The 25,000-nt window shown below is 32.5% G+C and overlaps 1 long non-coding RNA gene across 1 annotated transcript; it reads left to right on the top strand.

Annotated features, from left to right (window-relative positions):
• Positions 2,180-4,292, top strand: LOC110270968. The gene is made up of 3 exons (XR_002360829.1): positions 2,180-2,329; positions 3,375-3,554; positions 3,732-4,292. It is a non-coding gene; the product is annotated as an uncharacterized LOC110270968 (long non-coding RNA).

The raw sequence follows: 25,000 nt of genomic DNA on the forward strand, positions 1-25,000 counted from the left end.
TGATCTATGCTACTCATGCCTTTGCCTGCATGCCAATAAACACCTTGCATTTAATTGTCTTCATATGCACTGCTATATTCCCGTTTATGATTTTTCACATGTAGTCATGACCATGTGTCAACATCATTTATCTTTTAATGTGTATTAATTACCACCTCTCCTATTCTCTTCCTTGCTCTATCCCTTTGAATTTAAGTTAATTTCTTCTTCCCTTTTCAGGATGGCCACCAAGAAAGGTAAAGAGAAAGCTACTTCCAAACCACCGGCAAGGAAAGGAACAAAAAGAGCCCCAGCTGAGGAACCACAACCCCCGTCCACTTGCACATCTTAGCATGCACCGAGGATGGTGCAATCTTTAAGTGTGGGGAGGTCGATACCGATCTCCATGGGTTAGTTACCTTCTTTTCAACACCAATAATCTTATTTTCTTTATTTGTTCATTGTTACATCTGCATATTTGATTGCATGTTTATTTGATTTTGTACATTTAGTTACTACTTGGTTAAAGTAACTCTATTTTTGAAAAATTTCACTAATTTAAATTGAAAATTTTTTTTTATGTTAAAACTTGTTTGGAAGTTGTATTTGGAACATGAATTATAGCTAAAAAACACACAACCTGTGAGATTTCAGCTTATTTATATGGTTACATTATTTAACCATAAATATTTTATTCTTGTGTGTTTACTTCTCTATAATTGTGATCTTTACTTTGTTTCAGTCTATATGTCCAATATTTAGTGTATTTACATGCTTGCATATGATTGAGGCCATTGTTTAATTTTAGCTCACTTATCCCAAATAAGCCTACCCTTTAAATCACCCTTGTCAGCTACTTTGAGCCTTTTAATCCCCATTTGTTCTGTATTTTACCACATCACTAGCCTTAAGCAGAAAAATAATTAAATATCCCAATTGAATCTTTGGTTAGCTTAAGATAGGGATTGTGTAACAATTAAGTGTGGGAAAACTGTGGGAACATGGGTTAATAAGGGAATGTATTATATTTTTAATTTGATAAAATATTTGGAATTTGGGTACCTACTCATGTGAGACTAGAAAAATTAAAAATCCATGTGCATTGATAAGTTATGTTTATTTTTATATTTAAAAAAAAAAGAGAAAGAGAAAAAGAAAAGAAAAAAGAGCAAATTAAATAAGGGGACAAAATTACCCCAATGTTAAATTAATGAAAAAAAATCAATGCATATATGATAAAATTAAAGAAAAGTTAATACATGAGTATGTGATACAAAAGTGAGAATTTTGGGTAGCTAAGCATGAATTTAAAAATATATAGAGTATATGTATGTTAGGTGAAAGCTTAGGTTAATTAAAGATTCAATTTATAAAGCTCACTTAGCCATATATATATATACCCTCACCCTTACCTTAGCCCCATTACAACCTTGAAAAGACCTCATGATGTTTGCATTGGTACATTAAATTTTTGTTGATTGGTAAGATGAAGAACAAAGTTTAGAAAGCATGACTAGAGAAGAGTAGAGTGAATTACCCTATACACTTGAGTGATTAGAGTGCATATACACTACCAGTAAGGGTTCAATGCTTAATTCTATGTTCCCTGCTTTCATGAGATATCTTCTTACAAGTTTACTTGTCTTTTATTGTATGATTTAGATTAGTGGAATTTGATTTATATTTGTCTTGGAGAACTTATTTATTTTTAACCAAGTAGGTAGAATCATTTTGTATGTAGTTGCATTCATATAGATAGGTCGCATTTCATACATTCTATCATTCCTCTTCGTTACTTTATAGCTTCTCTTGAGCTTAGCATGAGGACATGCTAATGTTTAAGTGTGGGGAGGTTGATAAACCACTATTTCATGGTTTATCTTGTGCTCAATTGAGTGGTTTTTATCAACTCTTTACCCATTTATTCATACTAATCGCATGCTTTATGTCTTCCTTCCTGATTTTGTGCTATAATTGAAAACATGCTTCTTTGGCCTTTATATTGCTAATATTAATCCTCTCTTATCACCATTAGATGCCTTGATATATGTGTTAAGTGATTTTAGAGATTACAGGGCAGGAATGGCCCAGAGGATAGAAAGGAAGCATGCAAAAGTGGAAGGAATACAAGTAGTTGGAGAAACTGCTAAGCTGTCCAGCCTGACCTCTTCGCACTCAAATGGCTATAACTTTAGCTACAGAGGTCCAAACGATGCGGTTCCAGTTGCGTTGGAAAGCTAACATCCGGAACTTCGATTTGATATATAATATGCTATAGCTGCCCCGACGTTAAGCAATGCAAACGCGTGAATGACGCGTCCGCGTCGCATCTGCGAACTTCAAGCGTAAGGTGAATCCTGGTATCATTTATACATTTACATATTCAAATGGTGTCATATTGTTCGTATCTCAAGATCATGAAACATGTAATTTATCAACTGCCAAGTTCCATTGGGAAGCACCATGCACCCGAACGAATTGCAATGGCTTGCATGTGGGCCCAATGTTCAAGCTAGCCGCTATACATCTTACAACGTAAATGGATTTAAATTTAGAACCCTATCGAGAGAGGAAGGGTTGAAAACCCAAAATAGTGGGGTGTATGTCACTTCTGACACTAGGAGTTATGCAAGCAAGCGCGACAGTAATGTTGCTGTTGGTGGCGTCTCGTATTACGGAAAACTCTTAAACATCATTGAGTTAAATTATAGTGGTAAGTTCACAGTCGTCTTGTTTAGATGTATCTGGGCAAACACCACCTTTGGCAGAGGCATAAAACAAGACTCTTTGGGACACACAGTAGTTAACTTCTCCCATCCAATTCATACTGGTGTTTGAGAAGATGATGAACCGTATATTCTTGCATCCGAGGCTCACCTAGTATACTATGTGGAGGATGACACTGATAAAGAATGGAGTGTGGTAGTCCATGTGAACCCAAGGGACATATTTGAAATGGGTGAAGATATAGGACAATGTCAGTTCAAACTTTCTCCCCAACCGATTCTGATTGGGTTGGCTGAGTTTGACGTCGAAGGTTTGTCATTGAGACAGGACGACGATTTAGAGGAACCAACCACTGATGCCATCGATAATTGCGAAGAGGCTGCCTATATATAGATGTCTTCAGATACTAATTTAGGACATGTGCACTATTTTTCCGTGTATGGCACTGTTGAGGGATATAAAATTGTATAATTATTAATTAGGAACTAGCATATAATAGATTTTTAGAACATGGAAACACTTGATGTATATTGCTCTTTATTTACAATTAATTTACCTGGAACATGTTATTTTTTTAACATATTTTGTCCTCAATTTATTTAATTTAGTAGGATGTTACTAGATTGTAATTGACTTTATATATTGGCTGACATGATCGGAGTTGCCAGGGAAATTGGAAGAGAGGGACCTATTTCTTGTAGCCTCTAGCATCTTGTTTTGCAAGGCGATGGTTGAGGCCTCCCCGTTCTCTTCGCTGGAGCACGCAACATCATTCGCAAGAGACCTGTGGTTCAACACGTTGCCAATTCAGTCATGGCTGGATACATTCTCAGCACACAGGCACATAGGTGATGCTATTACTGTTGCGCATGGGGATATTAGGACGGTATGTTGTCATATTTCTGCTCGTATAAAGGTTGTTTGGCTTTATTTCAACATGCCATAGTCAATCCAGATATTTTATTGTCTTTAATTAAAAGTAACTTTCGAAGGGCCTAACATATTTGAAACCCTAGACATTGCAGGGATTGCTTCAATTCGCAACAAAGTACCGCAAGAAATTCGGCTTTGGGTTCATCACTAGCACGAACCTATTTCTTAAAGCAACAAATATTGGAGGAGGTGCAAGTAAAGTTTGGATTTATTGTGATTTGTTTAGCCATCTACTTGGGTACAATTTTTTAATTCAATGGTGATATGGCCGATTGCTTTTCTTTATTTTTTGAAATGAGGTACTGAATGGGAAAGTCAATAAATATATGCATGTTCCTCGATTAGTCTGTTCTTTTTTTTTTCTTTTTACTTAGTAAGGAGATTGTTTGGAAGAAGAGAGTTGAAAACCAAGAACTGGATGTGGATGTAATTTAGGACTGGGAATCAAGTTTTACAATAGCTGACCTAGCACTTCGCATCAAGCTTTAGAAAAGATACAGATTTCATTTTATAATTTACTTGCTGATGTAGAAGTTATAGTAGTAAATTTACTTCGATAGATAATTATTGAAGTGCAAACATGGTAATTTGCTCTTTTTTTTTTATCCTATTTTAGAAATGATCTGGTGTCTCTAAGATACTCCCTGTAACCTTTCTTCTATTTAGTACTTTGTGTGCTTGAATGATTTTGATATCTTGCTTATAATTTATTTTGAAGATTATTTTATCAATCTGATTCAGGATGGCTTCATACTTTATTCCTCCTTATTGTATATTGTATTCTTTTTCTTTTCTTCTTTCTTATATTTTCCTTCCAGATTCCAGGTGTTGTCCTAAACCTGGTAATTTGTAGGTAGAATAGAACACCTATGCCTGGCAATTATATTTCTGTTTGATCTGGCTGGTTCTGAAAATGATTGTGTCTGATTGGTAAGTGTAAAACAAAAAAGGAAAACAAGAAAAATTTGAACAGCAGAATGCACTTTTGAGCTCTCTAGTCAAATACGATTCAAATCTAAGGTTCTCATGAGTTTGAAGCATAGAAGACAATTTCTTCTAGTTGTTTTGGTAAAGAACTTACTATGGTAGGAGCTATGTTTTTCACTCTTCAGAATTGAATTACATTGAGATTGAGATAAAAAGACCTTTTCTCTCTCTCTCTCACACATAATGGACTACGATGCAATGATGAGAATGAGAATGAGAATTAACCTATATGAATAATGAATTTTAATTAATTAAATAACTAAATGTAATAAGAAGTATATTTTATTTCTACTTCACGCAAAGGTCTATGTCAATGTCTGATCTCTGATGTCTCCAATTTGGAAGAAAAAAAAGAATGAAACCAGAATGACCTAATTACTTTTACTTGAGTGCAATGCAAGAAGAATTGATATGTTTCACAAAAATGGCCACTCACTTTGAAACCCCTTGTTTCTATAAAATCTTTGTTGAAAAGTGGATCAAGCTTCATCCTTGTGTCACCTTATTCAATGTAGAATATAAGAAATTATAAATGAAGCATGTTTGGGTATATGCTGTGTAATTGTGTTGTGTGTGTATGTGTAAGTGATTGACTTTTTAGAATATTAGTAACTATTTTGTCTAAATTTTTCTATTAGTTCTAATTTTATTCAAAACAAATACTATTAAAACCAATTTAAATTACTGCTCTCATTTTGATTAACATGAGCTGCTTACTAGTAGGACTAGTATACCTTTTAATTTTATATTAGAGAGATGGTTGTGTTTTTGCGTATTTATTAGAAGTTAGTGTGTTTTACACTATCACTCAGTTGTGAAGGTTATATTCAAAGAAATGGGAGAGTCTATTTTATCTGAAGTATCTTAAAAGTGCCTCTGGTTAGTGTTGTTGATGACTTCTAGCTACCAATTACTGCACCTTTCCAGCTGAAACATCTTTGAATTTGTGCAGGCACGCTATCAGAATAGGCTGCAGGTTGAACTTGAAATTGCGTCTCGGGATGAATTCACTCTTATAGAAAGAGGTCTTAGGAAACTTTGGGAACGTAAGCCAAACCAGCAATTTATAACATGGAGATATTTTGTGATTTGGTTTTTGTAAAATTTGTAAATTCTATTAACTTGGTTGCTTATGGTGTATCCGTCATATTTGGCTCGGGAAAAGACTCAAGAAGATCCGGAAGAGACAGGCGAGATAGTTCAAGATTCAATGCTCGAAGAAGACGTTGTGCCAGATAGTTCTGATGAGGTTGTCTCTAAAGAACAACAACCTTCCATCATAACCTTTGACCTCAATAAAACTCCAGAGGAGAATGATATCTGCTGACTTAACGCTTTATTATTAGTCTGGCTTATCTTATGAAATATTGGGACTAAATTGAACAATGTGACTGTTTGTATTTTTTCCTTTGGATATTGAATTTGATGAAGTAGCTATGAATTTGGAGGAGATTAATCTCAAATTAGTATATAATTCTTGAATTAATTTATATTGTGACTTGTTGGATTAATGGTTCGTACGAATTCAAGACTTTTATATTATTGATTTGTCATATATATACCTTTATAAATGTAATACAAATATAAATGCACAAACCTAGGTGGTGAAACTGCTTATTGAACTACATTATGTAATCATGACTATCACATGGCACTACAAGAGAAGCGCTCCTTAGCAGCGCCCAAATTCCAGCGTCTCCCCAAACCGCTGCAGGTTGATGGAGGAGCTGCGATTTTTGTAGCAGATTCTCTGTCTGTCAAAGACCGGACTTCATAGCTGCGGTTTTGTCCCTTAAACGCAGCAAATCTCATAAAGATCAGAGTGACAAAACAACTAAGAATTGGAGGAAGCCAGATCTAATTTCCCTCGTTTACGCACGAACCCAAAAGGGGGCAAAGGCGCCAATCACCAGGTCCAAGACTCACTCCCGCGTTATACATTCCTTCCATCAGCTGCAGCCGCCACATCGTTCTGGGTCACAGATCTGCTGAAGCTGCTGCATATCTCCTGCGTGCGAAAGGGGGTGGATATGCACGTCCGTTGTTCGTTCCTCTGCTATGCATGTTCCGGTTTCCTCGCGAGGCTTCCCGACCGCCCCTGTGTCTTCATCCTCAACCTTCCTCCGTACCCTGTTGTGCCCCGTTCGACCGCACCCTCTCCTCCCTTTTAGGTTTGCTCTCTCCCCCTTTTCTTGCTCTTCCAATTTCATGTGTTGGCCTGGTACCTTTGTTTGAATTGAATAATTTTGGTTGTTGATCGGATCTATCTGTACCAAATTTGTTTACCCATCAGTTCCGAATTTGGTCCCTAATCTAGTTCGAACCCTAGTCCCAATTCACTCCCTGAGCTATTCCCAATTTAATTGTTCCCAATTCTTTACTGAAAATATATGGATGATAACGGCTGCAATGTGAAGATGGATGTTAGGCTAGCTATATAGTTTGATTTGCTACTTAAAACCACCCAAAGCCATGTGATTAGTACCATTTATCCAAGAGCACTCACAGATTTTCCTTCTGTGGTATGTCAATGGAGTAGGAAATCAAGACAAAAATTTTTACTAGAAAATATACAAGCAAAAATAAAACAGAACAAAATAGCTATAAAACAGAGTTTAGTGTTCTCTTTTTTTTTTCTCTGCTGATTGTGTTTTCCATCACATGAAACTGTTAGATACAACCATGATTGAGTTGAAAGAATTCTTAAAATGCATCAGATTTGCAATGAGCTATTTCTAAATGTTATCTAATATCTAAGATCATGTGTGCTCTTTGTTAACATTTGTAGCAAAAGTTCACCATGGCTAAGTTTATGTATGTAAGTGTGTTTTTAATTTAAGTAGTGTGACTCTGAATTGTTTCCACATAACTATAATTCTGAATTTGTTAACCATAACAGTGCAGGAATACTATAAATAAGTTTGGGGAATTGATTCAAATCATATAAATAAGTTTGTTATTATTCTTCTTCTTTATAGAGTTTTATAGAGTTTGGAATTGAGTCAAGTGCTTTGATAGAGTTTTTTTTTTCTGTTTTTTGTTTCATTTTTTTAATTGTTTTCGACGTGGGTTTATTTGTCCATTGACTGTTTTTCATTTTCATTTTTCTCAATTCTCTGTAATATATAAGCAGATTCGCTTTCTCTCAATTCCGTATCAAACTGTTGCTCAATTCACTCTCGATTCATATGTAATGTAATTACTGAAATGAATGACATTGATATGTTACAAGTGCATTTGAAGTTTTATACGTTTGTTGTTTCAAATTTCACTTACATGATGCAACTTTGCTGAGAGAGTAAACTTGCAATTTGTAACTTGATATATATGCACCATAAGTGTAAAACCAAAGGAAGTGGAGACAGGAGAGTGAGAGAGAAAGAGAGAAGAATTAGATTTTATATTGCATCAAAGGAACACATAAATGTGGGTTTTAGGCCATGGATTTTGCAAAGGGACCAAAATCATGTAATTGCCCCACATTTGGACCCCATTTATCTTTAACTCAACCGTTAAACATACAAGTAAAGATTATTTGAGAGTATATAGCAGGCATATGCCAGTTGCTTGCTGTTCCATTAATGGCAGAGTAAATGAATTGCATACCCTCAAGGCCTCAACCAAGTTATTTTTGTGGGTGGGCCCTTTTCTTCCTCAACAAATAGTTCTATTTTTCTGCTTTTGAAGGACTTTGATTCCTAAATCCAACATAATAAAGATACTCCTTTTATAATCAACATTAGTAAGAGATCATGACAAAATCTCCACATCAATTATAATGACTTAATAGATTAGGACAAAATCTCCACATCAATTAGAATGAACAAATCTTTATAGACTCTTAATTTTAAATTTGCAAGAATTTAATGATTTCTCACTATTTTACAACGGCTACATCTACACACTTGTTAAGTTGATATCTATGTACTTATACATCATTTTTGAAGGTGGAAATGTAAGTATGGGTATCAGGTGAAGGTGTAAGACTGAAATTTGGATGAGAAAAGGATCCAGCTGTCAGATAAAGCCTTTATTATCTTCTGATGAATGCATTGTGTTGCTTTTGTACTTACTGAACCTTAGAGAATGATACTACTTGAGATGACATTCATCTATAACTGCACTGCTTTTATCTTTCTACTCTCTATTGTTCATTTCCCTCACTTTTCTCGCGTGAAACCAATGTTATTCTTGAAATCATACACTTATTTTGAGATAGAGAGAAAGCTAGAAGAGTCGAAGGCTTAACACTTGTGTGCTTTTTAACCTTTTCTGAACCTGTGCATATTTAAATTCTTTATGTTACTATGTTCACAGTCAATTATGTCATTTTTTGGATTATCTGAATTTTCACACAAATATTTTAGGTTTAGTTAATCATTAGTTTCAAATGTTTGTTACCATCTTCTTTTTCTCTTTTTCTAACTTAATTTTTAAACGCTTGTGAGATAATTTATGGGTTCTGTTTTCTTCGATGACATAGGATAAAACTAAAACCCTTGAAGCAGGTTCTCCAACGAGCGGATATCTTTGGGATTTGATATAAATTATCTAGGGTGCGTCCTTGTACCTTCAACTGTCACAGGTACTTCATTTGTTATGAAGCAATGAGTCTTTCACAAAATCTTTTCAAGAATTTACCAAGTATTTTTTTTAATCTAAAGACCTATAAATTAATGGCAGACCACTTCTTGGATCTATTTGTTATTTGGCTTAAGTTGTTCTACCAACTTGGAACAGTAAAATGTAGGAGTGCTATGATTAAATCATGAAGCTAATTTGAACTTCCATTAGCATGCTTTCAAATTTCCCCTATATTTTCTCACAATTTTCTTATCTTTTGGTAAAATTTTGGCACTCAAATTATTGTTATTTGGTAAGAGCAGGTGTATATATAAATCTTGTCTACACAGTTAAAAAAGTAATTATTTTTTACTACTAGTACATAAAAATAAATAATTATTATTTTTATTGTACTTTTACTCATTGTAATTGGATGGGAAGAAAGCTCGGTGTGTCGTTTTAGATAGAAGTGCATGATTATTGTGTGAGCCCCTAAATCCTTTTATCAAGTACTAGGAAATAAGAATTTAATGTTCGTTATAGAAGTGTAGATATGACTGTTATGGATGACACATAGATAATGCAGTAAATTATTGGATAATGCAGTAAATTATTCCATAGCCGATACTAGTTTTCAGATTGTTCGTTCATATTCACCTTAGCAAGTTGCAAGCAGCTCATTTATTTAATCATCCAGATAATAATAAAGGTGAATCGCACTGTCATGATAATATACAATAACAATAATATTGTGGCTGTACGTATATAATAGTTAGTTTTCCATATTAGTGTTGCAAATTACTTAATATTATTTAATTGAAAAGTACACATCTAGTAAGTTACCAAACTTAAATCTATTTATAAGCTTGATGTGCATGTTAAAACTAGTTAACTTAAGCCCTTTATCTATTATTCATTTTTTATTTCTCTAACTGTAAAATTATTAAAATTCCTTTTCTTTTATAATGGACTGTTTAGTTCTTCGATGCTTTTGTCTTAAGTATGATTTTAACTCTAACTATAACGCCTCTTTTTTTCTTTTTTTGTAAGGTTTTATTTTTCATTTCAATATTTTGGCTTTGGGACCAACATTTCTTTATTCCAGTAATTTTTTTCTAAAGTGCAAAATTTTCCAATGAGTAAGCAACTTTTAATAAATTATCTTGTGTGATGCGTATTGTTTTGAAGGATAGTATCTGTGTTTTGTGTTTTTTATTTTAAGAGTTATTGTTAGCATCTACTTTATACTCTGACTTTATTATTTGAATTTTCGGTGTTCTATTATATAATTGAAGTAGACATTGATAAGAGTTGGATTTCAAAGCCACGAATTGGTCCAGAGTATAGGGACAGTTTGAACAGATTCTTAGATTTCACATTTGCCAATGCATCATCCGATGGGATGATACATTGTCCATGTTTGAAATGCGATTTTTGCCTTCTCCAAACTAGGGAGGATGCGTATGATCATTTGATAATAAAACCTTTCCCCTCTACTTATACATTTTGGGTACATCACGGGGAGAGACGTGTGGCAGAGAGCTCTATGGAAGGATAAGTAGTAGAACCTGATAGAAACCTCAATGACCCAATGCTTGACATGGTTTAGGAGGCGTTCAACTTCCTAGGAATGCATGGCGATGAAGACGATTCAGTGAATGAACACGCTGGCAGGGATCGGGAGGAGTTGCCATACTTATCAAATGAAAGTAGTCGAGAGGTCCGCAACTTGCATGACCTGCTCGAAGATGGAGTGCAGGAGCTATAACCGGGATGTTCAAGGTTCTCTAAGATGTCTTTCTTGGTGAGGCTCTATCATATAAAATCCCTGTGCGGAGTGAGTGACAAGGCCTTCGGAATGATACTGGAGTTGCTGGCGGATGCCTTTGAGAATGCAAAGATTCCGAGCACTATGCACGATGCCAAGATGATCATAAGGAAGCTCGGTATCGCATACAAAAAGATAGATACATGTCCAAATGACTGCATGTTATTCCAGGGCAGCAACGAAGAGTTGTCTAAATGCAAGCGATGCGGGACATCAAGATGAAAGCAAAAGACTAATAAGAACTCCAGAGTGAGGATCAACAAGGTTGTTAAGAAGAACGGAAAACCGCAAGCGGCAAAGACTCCTCGCTACTTCCCCCTTATTCCATGATTGCAACGGCTCTACATGTTTAGTAAGACAGCCGTTGACATGTTGTGGCATAAGAGTGGGCATAGCTCTGACGATATTTACTGGCATCCACGGGACGGCGACGCATGGAAGGCATTTGATAGAACTTATTCTGACTTCTCCAGCGATCCACGCAGTGTTCGCCTAGCCTTGGCTAGCGATGGCTTTAACCCTTATGGAAACATGAGCTCGAAGTACTCAATTTGGCCAGTGGTTCTTATTCCGTATAACCTGCCCCCTTGGATTTGCATGAAACCCACCTCTTTTGTCCTCTCCATGATTATTCCTGGGCCTAAAATGCCTGGAAATGATATAGATGTCTACTTACAACCCTTGATCAATGAGTTGAAGCTGTTGTGAGTTGGTGTTGAAACGTACGATGCTTACACGAAAAGCCTTTCGGGATGTATGATGCGTTAATGTGGACAATCAGTGATTTTCCTGGTTTAGGCAACTTGTCCGGGTGGAACACGTACGATGGGAGAACTTATCCTGCATGGAATTTGGATGCTGAGACTAACCGGCTCACACACAGTCAGAAATGGTGTTACATGGGCCATCGTCGCTTTCTGAATCCTGCCCACAGATATAGAAAGGACCGGAATAGATTTGATGGAAAGATAGAGGCTAGAGGTCCACCTTTCAAACTCTCTGGTGGAGACATTGCGAGACAACTACAGGACGTGCATGTCCACCTTGGCAAGGTGCAATCGGTAACTGGGAAAAGGACACGTAGACAGCAAACCGCCATACATGACGAGTCTCCTTGGAAGAAGAGGAGTATATTCTTTGAGTTACCATACTGGGAAAACAATGGATTGCGTCACAATCTTGATGTGATGCACATAGAGAAGAATGTGTGCGACAACATAGTTTTCACCATAATGAACGAGAAAGGTAAATCTAAAGACCACCTTAAGGCAAGAAAAGACCTCCAATTGATGGGAATCAAGCATGATCTGTGGCCACGGGAAGATGGAAAGTACCCATCCGCCATCTTTACTATGACCAATCCATAGAAAGATGTCTTTTTAAGGACTATCAAAGATGTGGTCTTTCCAGATGGTTACTCTAGTAACATTTCCCGCTGTGTTGACCTACGACAGCGCAAGATGTCGGGCTTGAAAAGCCACGACTGTCACATTCTGATGGAGCATCTCCTGCCAATTGCGTTAAGGAATGCGTTGCCTGCCCCAGTGTCCTCTGTCTTGGCGGATTTATCGTCCTTTTTTCGCAGAATATGCAGTAAATCCATTGACCGTCAACAACTTCCTCTGCTTCAGGATCATGTGGTCCATACTCTTTGCCGCATGGAGATGATTTTCCCTCCATCTTTCTTCACCATCATGGTGCACTTGACGGTACATCTGGTCGAGGAAGTGCGACTCGGTGGCCTAGTTCAATATCGGTGGATGTACCCAATCGAAAGGTACCTATGTCGTCTCAAGCAGTTCGTGCGTAATAGGTCACAACCGGAGGGCTCTATCGTAGAGGGATACTTATCGGAGGAGATTCTCGTGTTTTGCTCAAGATACCTCGATAATGTCGATAGTAGGATCAATCGACCAATGTGTGTTGACGATCGACCGTGTGAACCTAACCAGTGTGAAAGTGCATCCATGTTCCCGGGGGTAGGAAAGGCTGTTGGGGCTGCTTCGTTTTACGCTCTCACACCAACTGAGAAATTTCAAGCTCACCGTCACGTCTTGGTCATTTCTCTGGCTGTGGAAAAGTTCATAGAGTAAGTAAAGTTCATATGATGGTATACGAACATGACATACTCTAGATGGAGATTCTGACATGAAACTCTTGTTATCTCTCCAGTGATTTCAGGGCCATCAAAAAAAGGCAGTTGCGAAGCAGGACAAGGTCCCAGTCTCACATAGACAGTGTTGTGCACAGAGAATTTTTCGAGTGGTTCAAGCGTGAGGTGAAGCCTATTATGATCAATCCTGTTATCGACGGTATCCTATTTGTTCTATCCCAAACTGATGAAACGTGTGATTGTTACCTACCAGGTTCCCTTGGGAAGCATCAGGCATTCGAGCGAACTGCAGTGGCTTGCATGTGGCCCCAACGTTCAAGCTAGTCGCTTTACAGCTTACAATGTAAATGGATTTAGGTTTAGGACCCTGTCAAGAGAAGAAGGGCTGAAAACTCAGAATAGCGGGGTTCATGTCACTTCTGACACTAGAAGTTATGCAAGCAAGCGCGACAGTAATATTGCGGTTGGTGGTGTCTCGTATTATGGGAAACTAGTGGACATCATTGAGCTGAATTACAGTGGTCAATTCACAATCGTTTTGTTTAGATGTATCTGGGTAAACACCACACCTGGTAGAGGCATAAAACAAGATGTTTTGGGCCACACACTCGTCAATTTCTCTAATCCGATACATGTTGGTGATCGAGAGGATGACGAACCGTACATTCTTGCATCAGAGGCTCGCCTTGTATACTATGTGGAAGATGAGGTTGATAAGGATGGAGTGTAGTAGTCCTTGTAAAGCCAAGAGATTTATTTGACATGGGTGATATACATGAACACTGTAAGGTGAAACTTCCCCCCAACCGAGTTTATCTGAGTGCACTAAGTGTGAGGTGGAAGGATTGTCACTAATAAGGGAGGGAGATTTAGAAGAACCCACCAATGATGCCTTTGATACTCACGAAGAGGCTGTTGAGATTTAGATATGTTTGGTTATGAAGAAGACTAGAAATTGATTTGACTATGTGTTATTATGATTATGCAAATTATATATGACTCTAGAATCTGCATGTTTATAATGTTTTTGGTGTGGAACATTTGCTTATTATTATCAGCTTTATTCTGGTGTCGTACATATGCTCCGATTTAGCAGTTTCTTTGCTAGGTGTGCTATTCCAAAATTATGTTTATTTTATATTTATACACTAGTACTGGTACATATCTTGCAATTTTCTGAATATGGTGCACTTGTACACTAGTCTACTAGAATTTGCTGCTGCACATGGAGGGAATGTCACAATTGCTGGTGTGTTAATAATAGTTTTATTTTCTGATTGCCTGACTAATTGCTAGGAGTTATTAAGGATTTCAGAAATTTAGTGTGGTATCTTTTAATATAGAGCAGCCGGAGTTAACTGTTGATTGGCAGGAATATGCGTGGTTATTTTGCTTACTTGTTTCATGATGGGGCTTATCAGGAAAATTGGAAGAGAGAGACTTCTTTCTTTGCGGCACTAGCATCTGGTTTTCCAAGGCAATGGTCCAAGCATCTCCGTTCTCCTCGCTAGAGCATGCAACATCATTTGCAAGGGACTTATGGTTCAACAAGTCGCCTATTCAGTCATGGCTGGATGTCTTCTCTGCACACCTGCACATAGATCGGGCTACTAAATTTGCGCCTGGACCCATTATGTTGGTACACTCTGATAAGTTGGACAATTGCTTGGTCCTCTTACCTTTTCAAACGGCAACACTAATTTGAGTGATGTTATTATCCTGTAAACAAAGGACACTTTATAAGCTTGATACATCGTTTGAGTCTCTTAACACTGCAGGAGTTGGAGCAATTCAGAAGAAAGTACCGCAGAAAATTCGGCTTTATGTTTATAACTAGTACAGACAAGAAGTTGTCGCACCAAATACTGGAGGAGGTGAAGGTAAGATAAACAATTTTCTACACATGCCTCAATTATATTAGCGTTTAAACTTATTGTGGAAGTCAAAAAGCCCAGCATCATACCTTTAAAAACAATTTAATATGAACTGGTTCTTTGTAGCTGGCCAGCTGGTCCTAAGTAGTGATATATAGCTATGTTATTTGCTTTTGGTATATAACTTACAAAAGCATCAGAATCCATCATGCATCTTTTTATTAGGAAAAAATTATGATACAAAAATATATCATGTTACGACCATTGTCCTAGTTTGCATGCAACGGATTTATATCAATACTCTTTTCGGTACTGACTTTTGAGTGTTTTTTTCGGCAAGGCAACACATATATTTTGGGTATGAGTAATAATTTAGATTCTTAATTTTACTTTTTATAGTTGTTAAATTAAAATCTCTTTAATTCCACAAATTTATATAAATGTCAATACTCAATATAACTTTAATACATATACACTCCTCTATATTTATATGATAATAGTATATTATTCATAGAAATTAATGGCATAAGAATTTATTTAATATATTTATTAGCAAGCACAAGTTAAGATAAGTATGAAGCCATATTGGCGTGGGAATGGAAGCAAGAATTGGTGGGTTGACTAAACTTGAGTCAAGTTTCAAGAATGGAAAATCACCATTACTTTGGGACAATGACTTGTATTTCTTCTTAGTTATGTGTGAACATAGTAAAGGGACTGGTCCAACCACAAGATTACATCTTCAAATTTTAAAAATATCATTATTATTACCAGAGTTAATTAATTTATTTGGCAATCACATCAACATCAATATCTCTTGATTTAAATGTGCCCCACCACTCTAATTAAAGCTTCCTACTATAATTCATACGAAGGTTACCATGAAACCATGAAATATATATATATATATATTGTAAAATTATTAGTAGCAATTAATTAATTAAGATGAGTAGTGATAAGAATAAAAAACAGCAGATTCACCTGGAAAAGGTGATTCTAGCAACCAATACTTAGAACAGTTGTTACCCATTTTCAACTTAATCATATTTATGTGTGTACTGTTAGACATTGCGCAGACACGTTACGAGAATCCTCTTTCTGTTGAAATTGATATTACATCTCGGGAGGAATTCATTCTTATAGAGAGAAAGCTTGCACGACTTTGGGACCGTAAGCTAGACAATAAACTGACATTGTTGCGTAGCCATGGTTGTTTTCTTATTTACTATTGGTAACATAATTATATTAATTGGCTCAATCTAACTTTTAGGTTTAATTCAAGAGAATGTTCAAGAGACTCTAGATATAACAATATATAATGGGAAAACCCATTTTTGGTGTCCAATTTTTCTTTCCATTTTTATCCTTTTTAGTAACCTACCTCCAGTTACAGCTACTACTTCATTTCCATCCATGTTCACCTCTATATAACTTCTCCACGTTAATTTCTCTCACATCACTCATCAGTTACAGAATTCTACTACTTAATTCCCCACTACTGCACTACTGCATCAGTTACTTCCTCTCACATCAATTACTGCGTCAATTGTATTATTCCCAATTTTTTCTCTTAATCTCTCTCACTTCACTGGTTACTCCATATCTCTCCATAATAGAAAAAATTTCCTTCATTTCTCCTCTGTCTTCTCCTGCATTCTTCTCATTTCGCCTAAATATAATGTAAAATCTACTGTAATTTATTTTTCGTCATTAAATAAAAGTATATGGCTGTTTTTATATGTTTCTTTGATTAATTATAGTTGACAACATACCAATGGAAGATTCACGTGGAAGTGGTCGACGAACTTGGCAAGACTATGCCAGACAATGAAGACAAAATATAAGTGAAGAACAGAGGCAGCAATACCTTGCCAGAAGGCGTGCCAGTTACCGATAGAGTATTAGACGAGGAAAACAAATCGGTACATCAAGTGGAACAACTAACATGGCAACACCATTACAAGATATCACAAATATACCTCCTCAACAATACTCTATATCAGGTACTCTAAATTATACTTCTCATTAATAAATTTATATTGTTAGTTTATTATTTAATATGAATTATTTTTTACGATATATCTATGTTACTGGACTCTTAGTACATACCAATTATGTATAATTTATTTCTTGAGTGTACCGTTAAATTATCAAATTACATTATTTTCATCTTAATACTGAATTTTTTACATATACAGATACTCACAATAACACTGGAGCTGGTTCAAGTAATATACCAAACGATCCAAATATGGGTAGGAATCCTATATTTATATTTATTTAATTAATAATAATTTATTTTTCCTTAAATTTTGATTCAATAAATTTTTTATTATTGACCTAAATAATGTTATTATATTATCTTAAATGTACTTTACATCATCATAATCTCAATTATTAAATAGTTTAATAATTTTTTAATATAATATCATACAAATATAAAATTTTTATAACTGTATTATTATAAGAAAAAATATATATATATATATATTCACTGTTTAATAATATATATATTTGTTATTAATCTGTAACATATTCACTATTTAAAAATTAATCTGTAACAAAAAAAATTTAATAGATAATTCTGGTATATTTTTTTAACTTTTTTTCTATAATTTAGTTCGCCATTTAATTTGAATAATTTCTACAATATCTCTATATTACTGTACTCTACCGAATGTACTCTTAAATTCTCAGCTTACATTATTTTCATGTTAAGAATAAATTTTTTAAATATTTAGGTACTCATAATAAAAGTGAAACTGAATCAAGTAATAGACCGAATGGTAATAAATATGGGTAGGACTCCTGTATATTTATTTAATTAATAGTAATTTATTTTTTCATAAATTTTGATTCAATAGATCTTCCATTATTGTTCTAAAATGTTCTCGCGCCGTATCATTATAAAAAAATTATATTAGATATATGTTTAATAATATAATTGTAGCTTAAATTTTTTCACTGTATAACAAAAAAAATTAGTTGATAATTTCGATATTTTTTCTATACTTTTCCTTCTAAAAAATAGATATATCAGAAGTGACAATTTTTCACTCGATAAATTTAAATTGATAAATTTTCTATTTCAATATAATTATTATTATGCTACCAGTTTAATATAATTTTTATATTCACGAATTACTTATCTCTAAAGAAAAATTATACACTGTAAAATATAATCATTTAAAATATATTATTGTCGTTCCCAAACAGTCCAAATATGGGAAGGAATCCTATATATTTATATTTATATTTATTTAATTAATAATAATTTATTTTTTCTTAAATTTTGATTCCATAAATCTTTTATTAATTTTTTTCTATAATTTAATTTGTCACTTAATTTGAATTATTTCTACAATATCTCTATGTTAATGTACTCTTAGTACTATTTATCTGTAATTTATCTACCGAATATACTCTTAAATTGTCAACATACATTCTTTTCATGTTAATAATAAATTTTTTAAATATTTTAGATACTCATAATAAAAGCAAAATTGATTCAAGTAATAGACCAAATGATAATAAATATGGATAGAACTCCTGTATATTTATTTAATTAATAGTAATTTCTTTTTTCATAAATTTTGATTCAATAAACCTTCCATTATTGACCTATATAATATTATTATAAGAATAAATAAAATGTTCTCGCGCCGCATCATTATAAAAAAAATTATATTAGATATATGTGTTTAATAATATAATTGTAACTTAAATTTTTTCACTGTATAACAAAAATAATTAGTATTTCGATATTTTTTTATACTTTTCCTTATAAAAAATAGATATATCAGAAGTATTAATTACTTCACTACATAAATTTAAATTGATAAATTTACTATTTTTAATATAATTATTATGCTACCAGTTTAATATAATTTTTATATTCACGAATTATTTATCTCTAAAGAAAAATTAAACACTGTAAAATATAATCATTTAAAATACATTATTGTCATTCCAATAATATGATTGCTATTATTCAGATGCTCATAATAATAGTGGTCCAATTAATATCTAATAGAATTTTACGTTTCATATATTTTTTAATATTCTACAATTCTTTTAAACGTTTTATTTAATACACAAAAAGGGTTAAAATATTTTTAATAAATATATATATCATTGTAAAAAATAAATGAAAATTTCTTCACTTAATAAATCTATTATACGGTTACACTTGAATTATTTTTCAAATGGTAACCTTTTTCAGAACTCAAACTGCCTATCATGTATTTGTATTTTATGGACACTATCTATTCTTTTTCGTTATTCAGAGTTTGGATAATTATGATATTAATGGGTATTCTACGTATTCTATTACTTCCAATCAATTTAATTTTGTATGATTTGTTTCTGTAAAAGTAACCTCTCAATTACCACTGATACTGTACCGACTTAATTTAATGAACAATTTTATAATTTGTTGATGTGTTCTTTTTACATACTATCAGAAATTCATGGAAATAGATCTGATCAAAACAGTAGACGTGAAAAAAATGTAACTGGTTAGTATTGTACTTTTTTTTCTTTATATATTTAGTATTGTGACATAATTTTAATAGGTAAATAAAGTTATAAAAAAATATTATTTTATTCTTATATGTTAGCATATTAATGTATTCATAGTAAACATTAAGTGTGAACATAATTGGTGTTAAAAAATTATTTATTTAAGATCATTAAGAACCAATTATAAAAAAAAGAGTGCCAGTGCCTAACAAAAAAAAAATTAAAATCTATACACAAAAAAAATTATAAAAACCAATAAAATACTTAAAATATTTATTTGCCAATTAAAATGAAAAATATGTAAACTTTAGAAAAAATAATAAAATAGGTAATTTAAAAAATTTTATATTTTGTTGAATCATTCTGTTATAATTCACACAAACATGACAAAATAAAATAATTAAATAAAATATTAAAAAATTTATTTATTTAAGATCATTACAAGAACCAATTATAAAAAAAAAAGTGCCAGTGCCTACCAATAGACAATAAAGTAATTTTTTAAATTAATCACTGTCAAAATTACATTCAATATACATACTTCTATTTCTATGTTAGTAATCATAATCATATGTTATCTAATAGGTTCATTCCCTTCAAATTTATTCTATTGGTTGGGGAGGAACGGTTAAAACAGACAAGACCCAATTCTGGAAGATGATAAAAAAAAAAAAATACTGCTCCAACAACATACAAGGTAACACAATCATCGTAATCAGAATGTTATTGATATGCCTATTATCTATCCCCTTCTATGTTCGTCTTTTACTAATAAAAAATGAAGGAAAAAAGTATATGCCTAAAATATTAAAAGGTTACTCTGAGATTGTAGCGGAGATTATGTTTTTCATGTTGAATAAAGTTACAAAAAATAATTTTAAACTACTGATAATAAATTAAACATTTTTCTTTTTCCAGCAACAAACTCATAGGAGCGGAACCAACTGATGTTAGTAAAGAACAACATTGCAGGTACCTATCATTAGATTAAGAAACCGCACAAAATAGAGGTAATATCAGATACTTATAGATTTGAATGCTCTACAGAGGGTTTAATGGCTTCTTTTGTTGTCCATGTGTAGGAAATCCAACCTCAAACAAGAAATTTCAATTTTGCAGGTTTTATATTTTTTATTGTTAACTTTTCGTTCAAATATAATGAAATTTGTATTGGCATATGGTATATTTTATTGATTTCTAAATTTTGTAGTTCTTCAAGACTCAAGAATTTATTGATAAGGAGATGTATGAGGAATTGCTAAAGATTTTTTCTCGGTACAAATTCAAAAATTACTTTAGATTTATCTTAATATATTTACTTATAGTTTGATATATAATCACAAAAAAAAGACATAATTTTTTTTCTTCTTTACACTTTTTGTAGGCACAAGAAAGAATCCGTACTTTGGCTTACCACTTAAAAAAAAGGTCCCTAAACAAAGAAAAAAAAGTGACTTTTAAATATGGCTCATTTTTTGTAAACAATCGTATTTTTCTATTTATTTTTATGACTTTGAGTTAGATAGAAGAAGATAAAATATTATTGTAATAATTATTTTACGGATTATGTTATTTGTAGATTTGTAGATAGGTGATGTATATGTTCATTATAATTAAATCATTTTCATATTGTTATTGTTTATAGATAGGTAATATATGATTATTTTAATTTGAACATTTTTATATTATCATTGATTATTCTATATTATTATTTTTATGTTATTCGAATTTAAAATTTTAAAATTCATTAAAATAATTAACTTTAAATCCCATAAAAAAGGCGGCTGAACAGGCACGGTAGTGCCTGTTGAGCCGCTAGTATATATATGTATGTATGTATGTATGTATGCATTGTGAAATTATTGGTAGCAATTGATTAATTAAGATGAGTAGTGATAAGAATAAAAAACAGCAGATTCACCTAGAAAAGGTGATTCCAGCAACCAATACTTAGAACAGTTGTTACCCCTTTTCAACTTAATCATATTTATGTGTGTACTGTTGGACATTGCGTAGACACGCTACGAGAATCCTCTTTCTGTTGAAATTGATATTACATCTCGGGAGGAATTCATTCTTATAGAGAGAAAGTTTGCACGACTTTGGGACCGTAAGCTAGACAATAAACTGACATTGTTGCGTAGCCATGGTTGTTTTCTGATTTACTATTGGTAACACAATTAGATTACTTGGCTCTGATCTAACTTTTACGTTTAATTCAAGAGAATGTTCGAGAGACTCTAGAAGAATCAGGGGAGGTAGTTCAAGACTCGATGGAGGAGGACGACGTTGTGAACGACGATAGTTCGGAGGAGGTTGTATCTACTGTTAACAATGCTCCGAAGCTTACTTTTGACCTCAATAAATTACCAGAAGAGAATGGTGTCTTTTGAGTCATGATGTATGGACTTGTTAGTTTGATCTTGTTAGATACACCTGATTTTTTTCAGTCTCTGAGTTGATCTGGTTCTTGAAAAATTGGTGTGTAATTGGTATATTCTGACTTGGATGATTTGTCTTTTTAATTGGTGTGAGCTTGGTGAGGTGGCAAGCAACATGTTCTAGTTTAAAATTACGTATAAATATATATCCTATTTAGTTTTTGGTGACTTCAAATTATTTCGAGACAACATTCAATTGACAGCCAAGATTATTCCTTCGTTTATTTTTTATAAGACAGTGTAGCTGAATGCATGTTACCCAGCAATGGAAATAAAAGTCTCTCTCAATATAAATTAAATGATTAATTAATGAAGGAGTCCACTTCAATGCACACAAGGTCATATTTTCGTGTTTGATAAAACTTAGACATTAAAGTAAAACGATAATAGTATTTTTTTTTGTTTAACAAAATTAAAATAAAGCACAAAAATAAAGATAAAAATTAAAAAAATAAATAGTTCTAAAAAAAAGGATCTTGTCACATTTTAGCAGATTAGGTATGAGAACAATGTTCTTATTTTATTATGTATATATTAATACCAAATAATTAAAAGTTAATTTTTATGTACTCATTTTTTGTTATTTATTTTATTTATTTGTAGTTGTTTAATATTAGACTTTATACTTATTGAGTCATGTTTTTTCCTAGCAATCAAATGGTTATGAAGTCATTGTTATGAAGTCATTTTATGTACTCATTGAATAAATTTATATTTATTTTGACCTATATTCATTAGGGAATTATTATTATTCCTATAGTTAAGAAATAGACTTCACTTGTTCTGTAATAAGTAAATTTTTAAATAATTTAATTTATAAAATAGGTCTCATCTTTTAATACATCCTAAAAATAAAAAATTAAAATTATTATTCATAATTTTGATTAATAGAATTAACATAAGTTATAATAATAAATCTTGAATAGACAAAATTACCGTTTTTAAACTATTTTGCAAATAGAGCCATTGTTATAATCTTACGATTGAGAGTGAGCAATTTTGTTAAATTTCTTTGAGTACGTGACTGAGTTTTAAATTATAAAAATTTGGGTAACATAGAAAAAAAAGAATGGCTGATATTTGAGATATTGTTATATATTGTTATAGATACATAATTAAAATTCAAGTACTATAATAAGTAAATTCAAGGACTATAATAAAAGTTAGTGTTTTTTTTTTGGTAGTACTCTTAACATACATAATTTTAAAATCATTTTTTTACACAGATGTTAGTTTTTGTTTTACCTGAATTAAAAATGATTCAATTTTAAATTCTATCATGAAGTAAAGCCAATTTTTTTTAATTAAAAAAATAAAAAAATTCATTTTAACAATTTTTTTATTATTATTCTTATTACAAACTTATTATTATTATTATTATTATTATTATTATTATTATTATTATTATTATTATTATTATTATTATTATTATTATTATTATTATTATTATTATTCACATTATTTTAGCCCCCAATTACATATATGATTTTTTGAATAAGTCTATTAATATTGTTATAATAAAATATATCATGGTTTTTTTATTGTATATACATATAAATTGTGGCTTTTTACACTGCTGAGTGAAGTCTGTTATTGTTACCACCCTCAGGAGAGAAAGGAACTCAGTCTTTCTATGTTCAAAATACATAATCCCGCCACTAACCTAATCCTAATTTCTTTCACCACTAAAGCCTCCCACGAGACGCACTTCTGCTTGTTGCTACTGGACCGATTCTCTTCCTCCAAGCAGTCTTCGGATTTCATCAAGTTGGAGTAGCCATCGACGTTGCGGAGCCAGAATCCATCAGCGTCTTCCTGCCTTGTCCACCATCAAGCAATTGCATTGTGAGAAGTAACAGCGTCGATAACTTTTCTCTCGCTGCCGGTAAGCACAAATATTTGATCTTGTGTGGTTGCTAATTTGCCCATTGAGAATCGCATGTTTATTAACCCTTATTTATGGAATTTAAATTGTGTCTCCATGATCAAGTTCCTCCCTTTCTTTCTCATGATTTAGTTTTGAAAACAATAATTAAAAAAATCTTCTTCAAATGCATTATTGTTGCTATACTGCACTTGTTTAACATATCTAGTATTTCAATAATTTGAGAAATAACTTTGCCTTGCCACATTTAGTGGTATTTTTTGTGATTTGCAATTTACTAACTATTTGATTATCATTAACAAAAAGGTTATCTTATTATAATATCCACAACTGTTGTGTGCTGATGAAAATTGTATTAACTGTAATTTATAATTTAGCAGTATATTTATGTAATAATTTCTGCTGGAAATTGTTGTTTATCACAATCCTGTTTCTCTCCTATTTCTTTAGTCAGTTCATAGCTTTAACTGTGATGGCTGTAACTGAGCTAGGAAATTTGTCTATGGCTTTCCATTATCCAGAATTTTGAATTTACAAATTTTTATCCTCTTTATTTTAGTTGGTTTTGTGTTGACTTTAACTATGAGAAAGGAAAAAAAAAGTAAACACCATTCTCCTTTTTCTCAAAACATTTACAAAGTCAATTCATATCTAAATTTCCACTTTAATGTATGTAGAAAAAAGATAATTATAAACTGATAAGATATGTGAATATAGGTCAAGGAGAGGAGTTTATTTATACATTCATATGTCAGGTTATGAAATAATGCACAAGAATAAGAAATTAATAGTGAGTATTTTAAATAATTGAAAGAATAAGCACGATATGTTTTTAGTTTATTTCAGAATAAGATTTCTTGGTCAATTGTAGAAGTCAGCGTTCATGACTTACACAGAGTACTTAAAATTGTTTTTACTTGATTTGATTTCAGGTAATGGGTTTATAGTGCTTATGCAACCAAGTAGTAATTCATGCATTTGAATGTACATTCGAATGTGAAAAGAAATATATAGTTGCTTATGATAATTTTATCATGTGCTGTTCTATATGTTTTATATATGTTTTGGTATATAAAATTCCATATTTGAACCGCATGCATTATTATTAATTTATATTGCACCTGTTTGGTCTATGAAAAAATTATACGC

The sequence above is a fragment of the Arachis ipaensis genome, chromosome B04 (assembly GCF_000816755.2).
Source record: "Arachis ipaensis cultivar K30076 chromosome B04, Araip1.1, whole genome shotgun sequence".
NCBI lineage: Eukaryota > Viridiplantae > Streptophyta > Magnoliopsida > Fabales > Fabaceae > Arachis > Arachis ipaensis.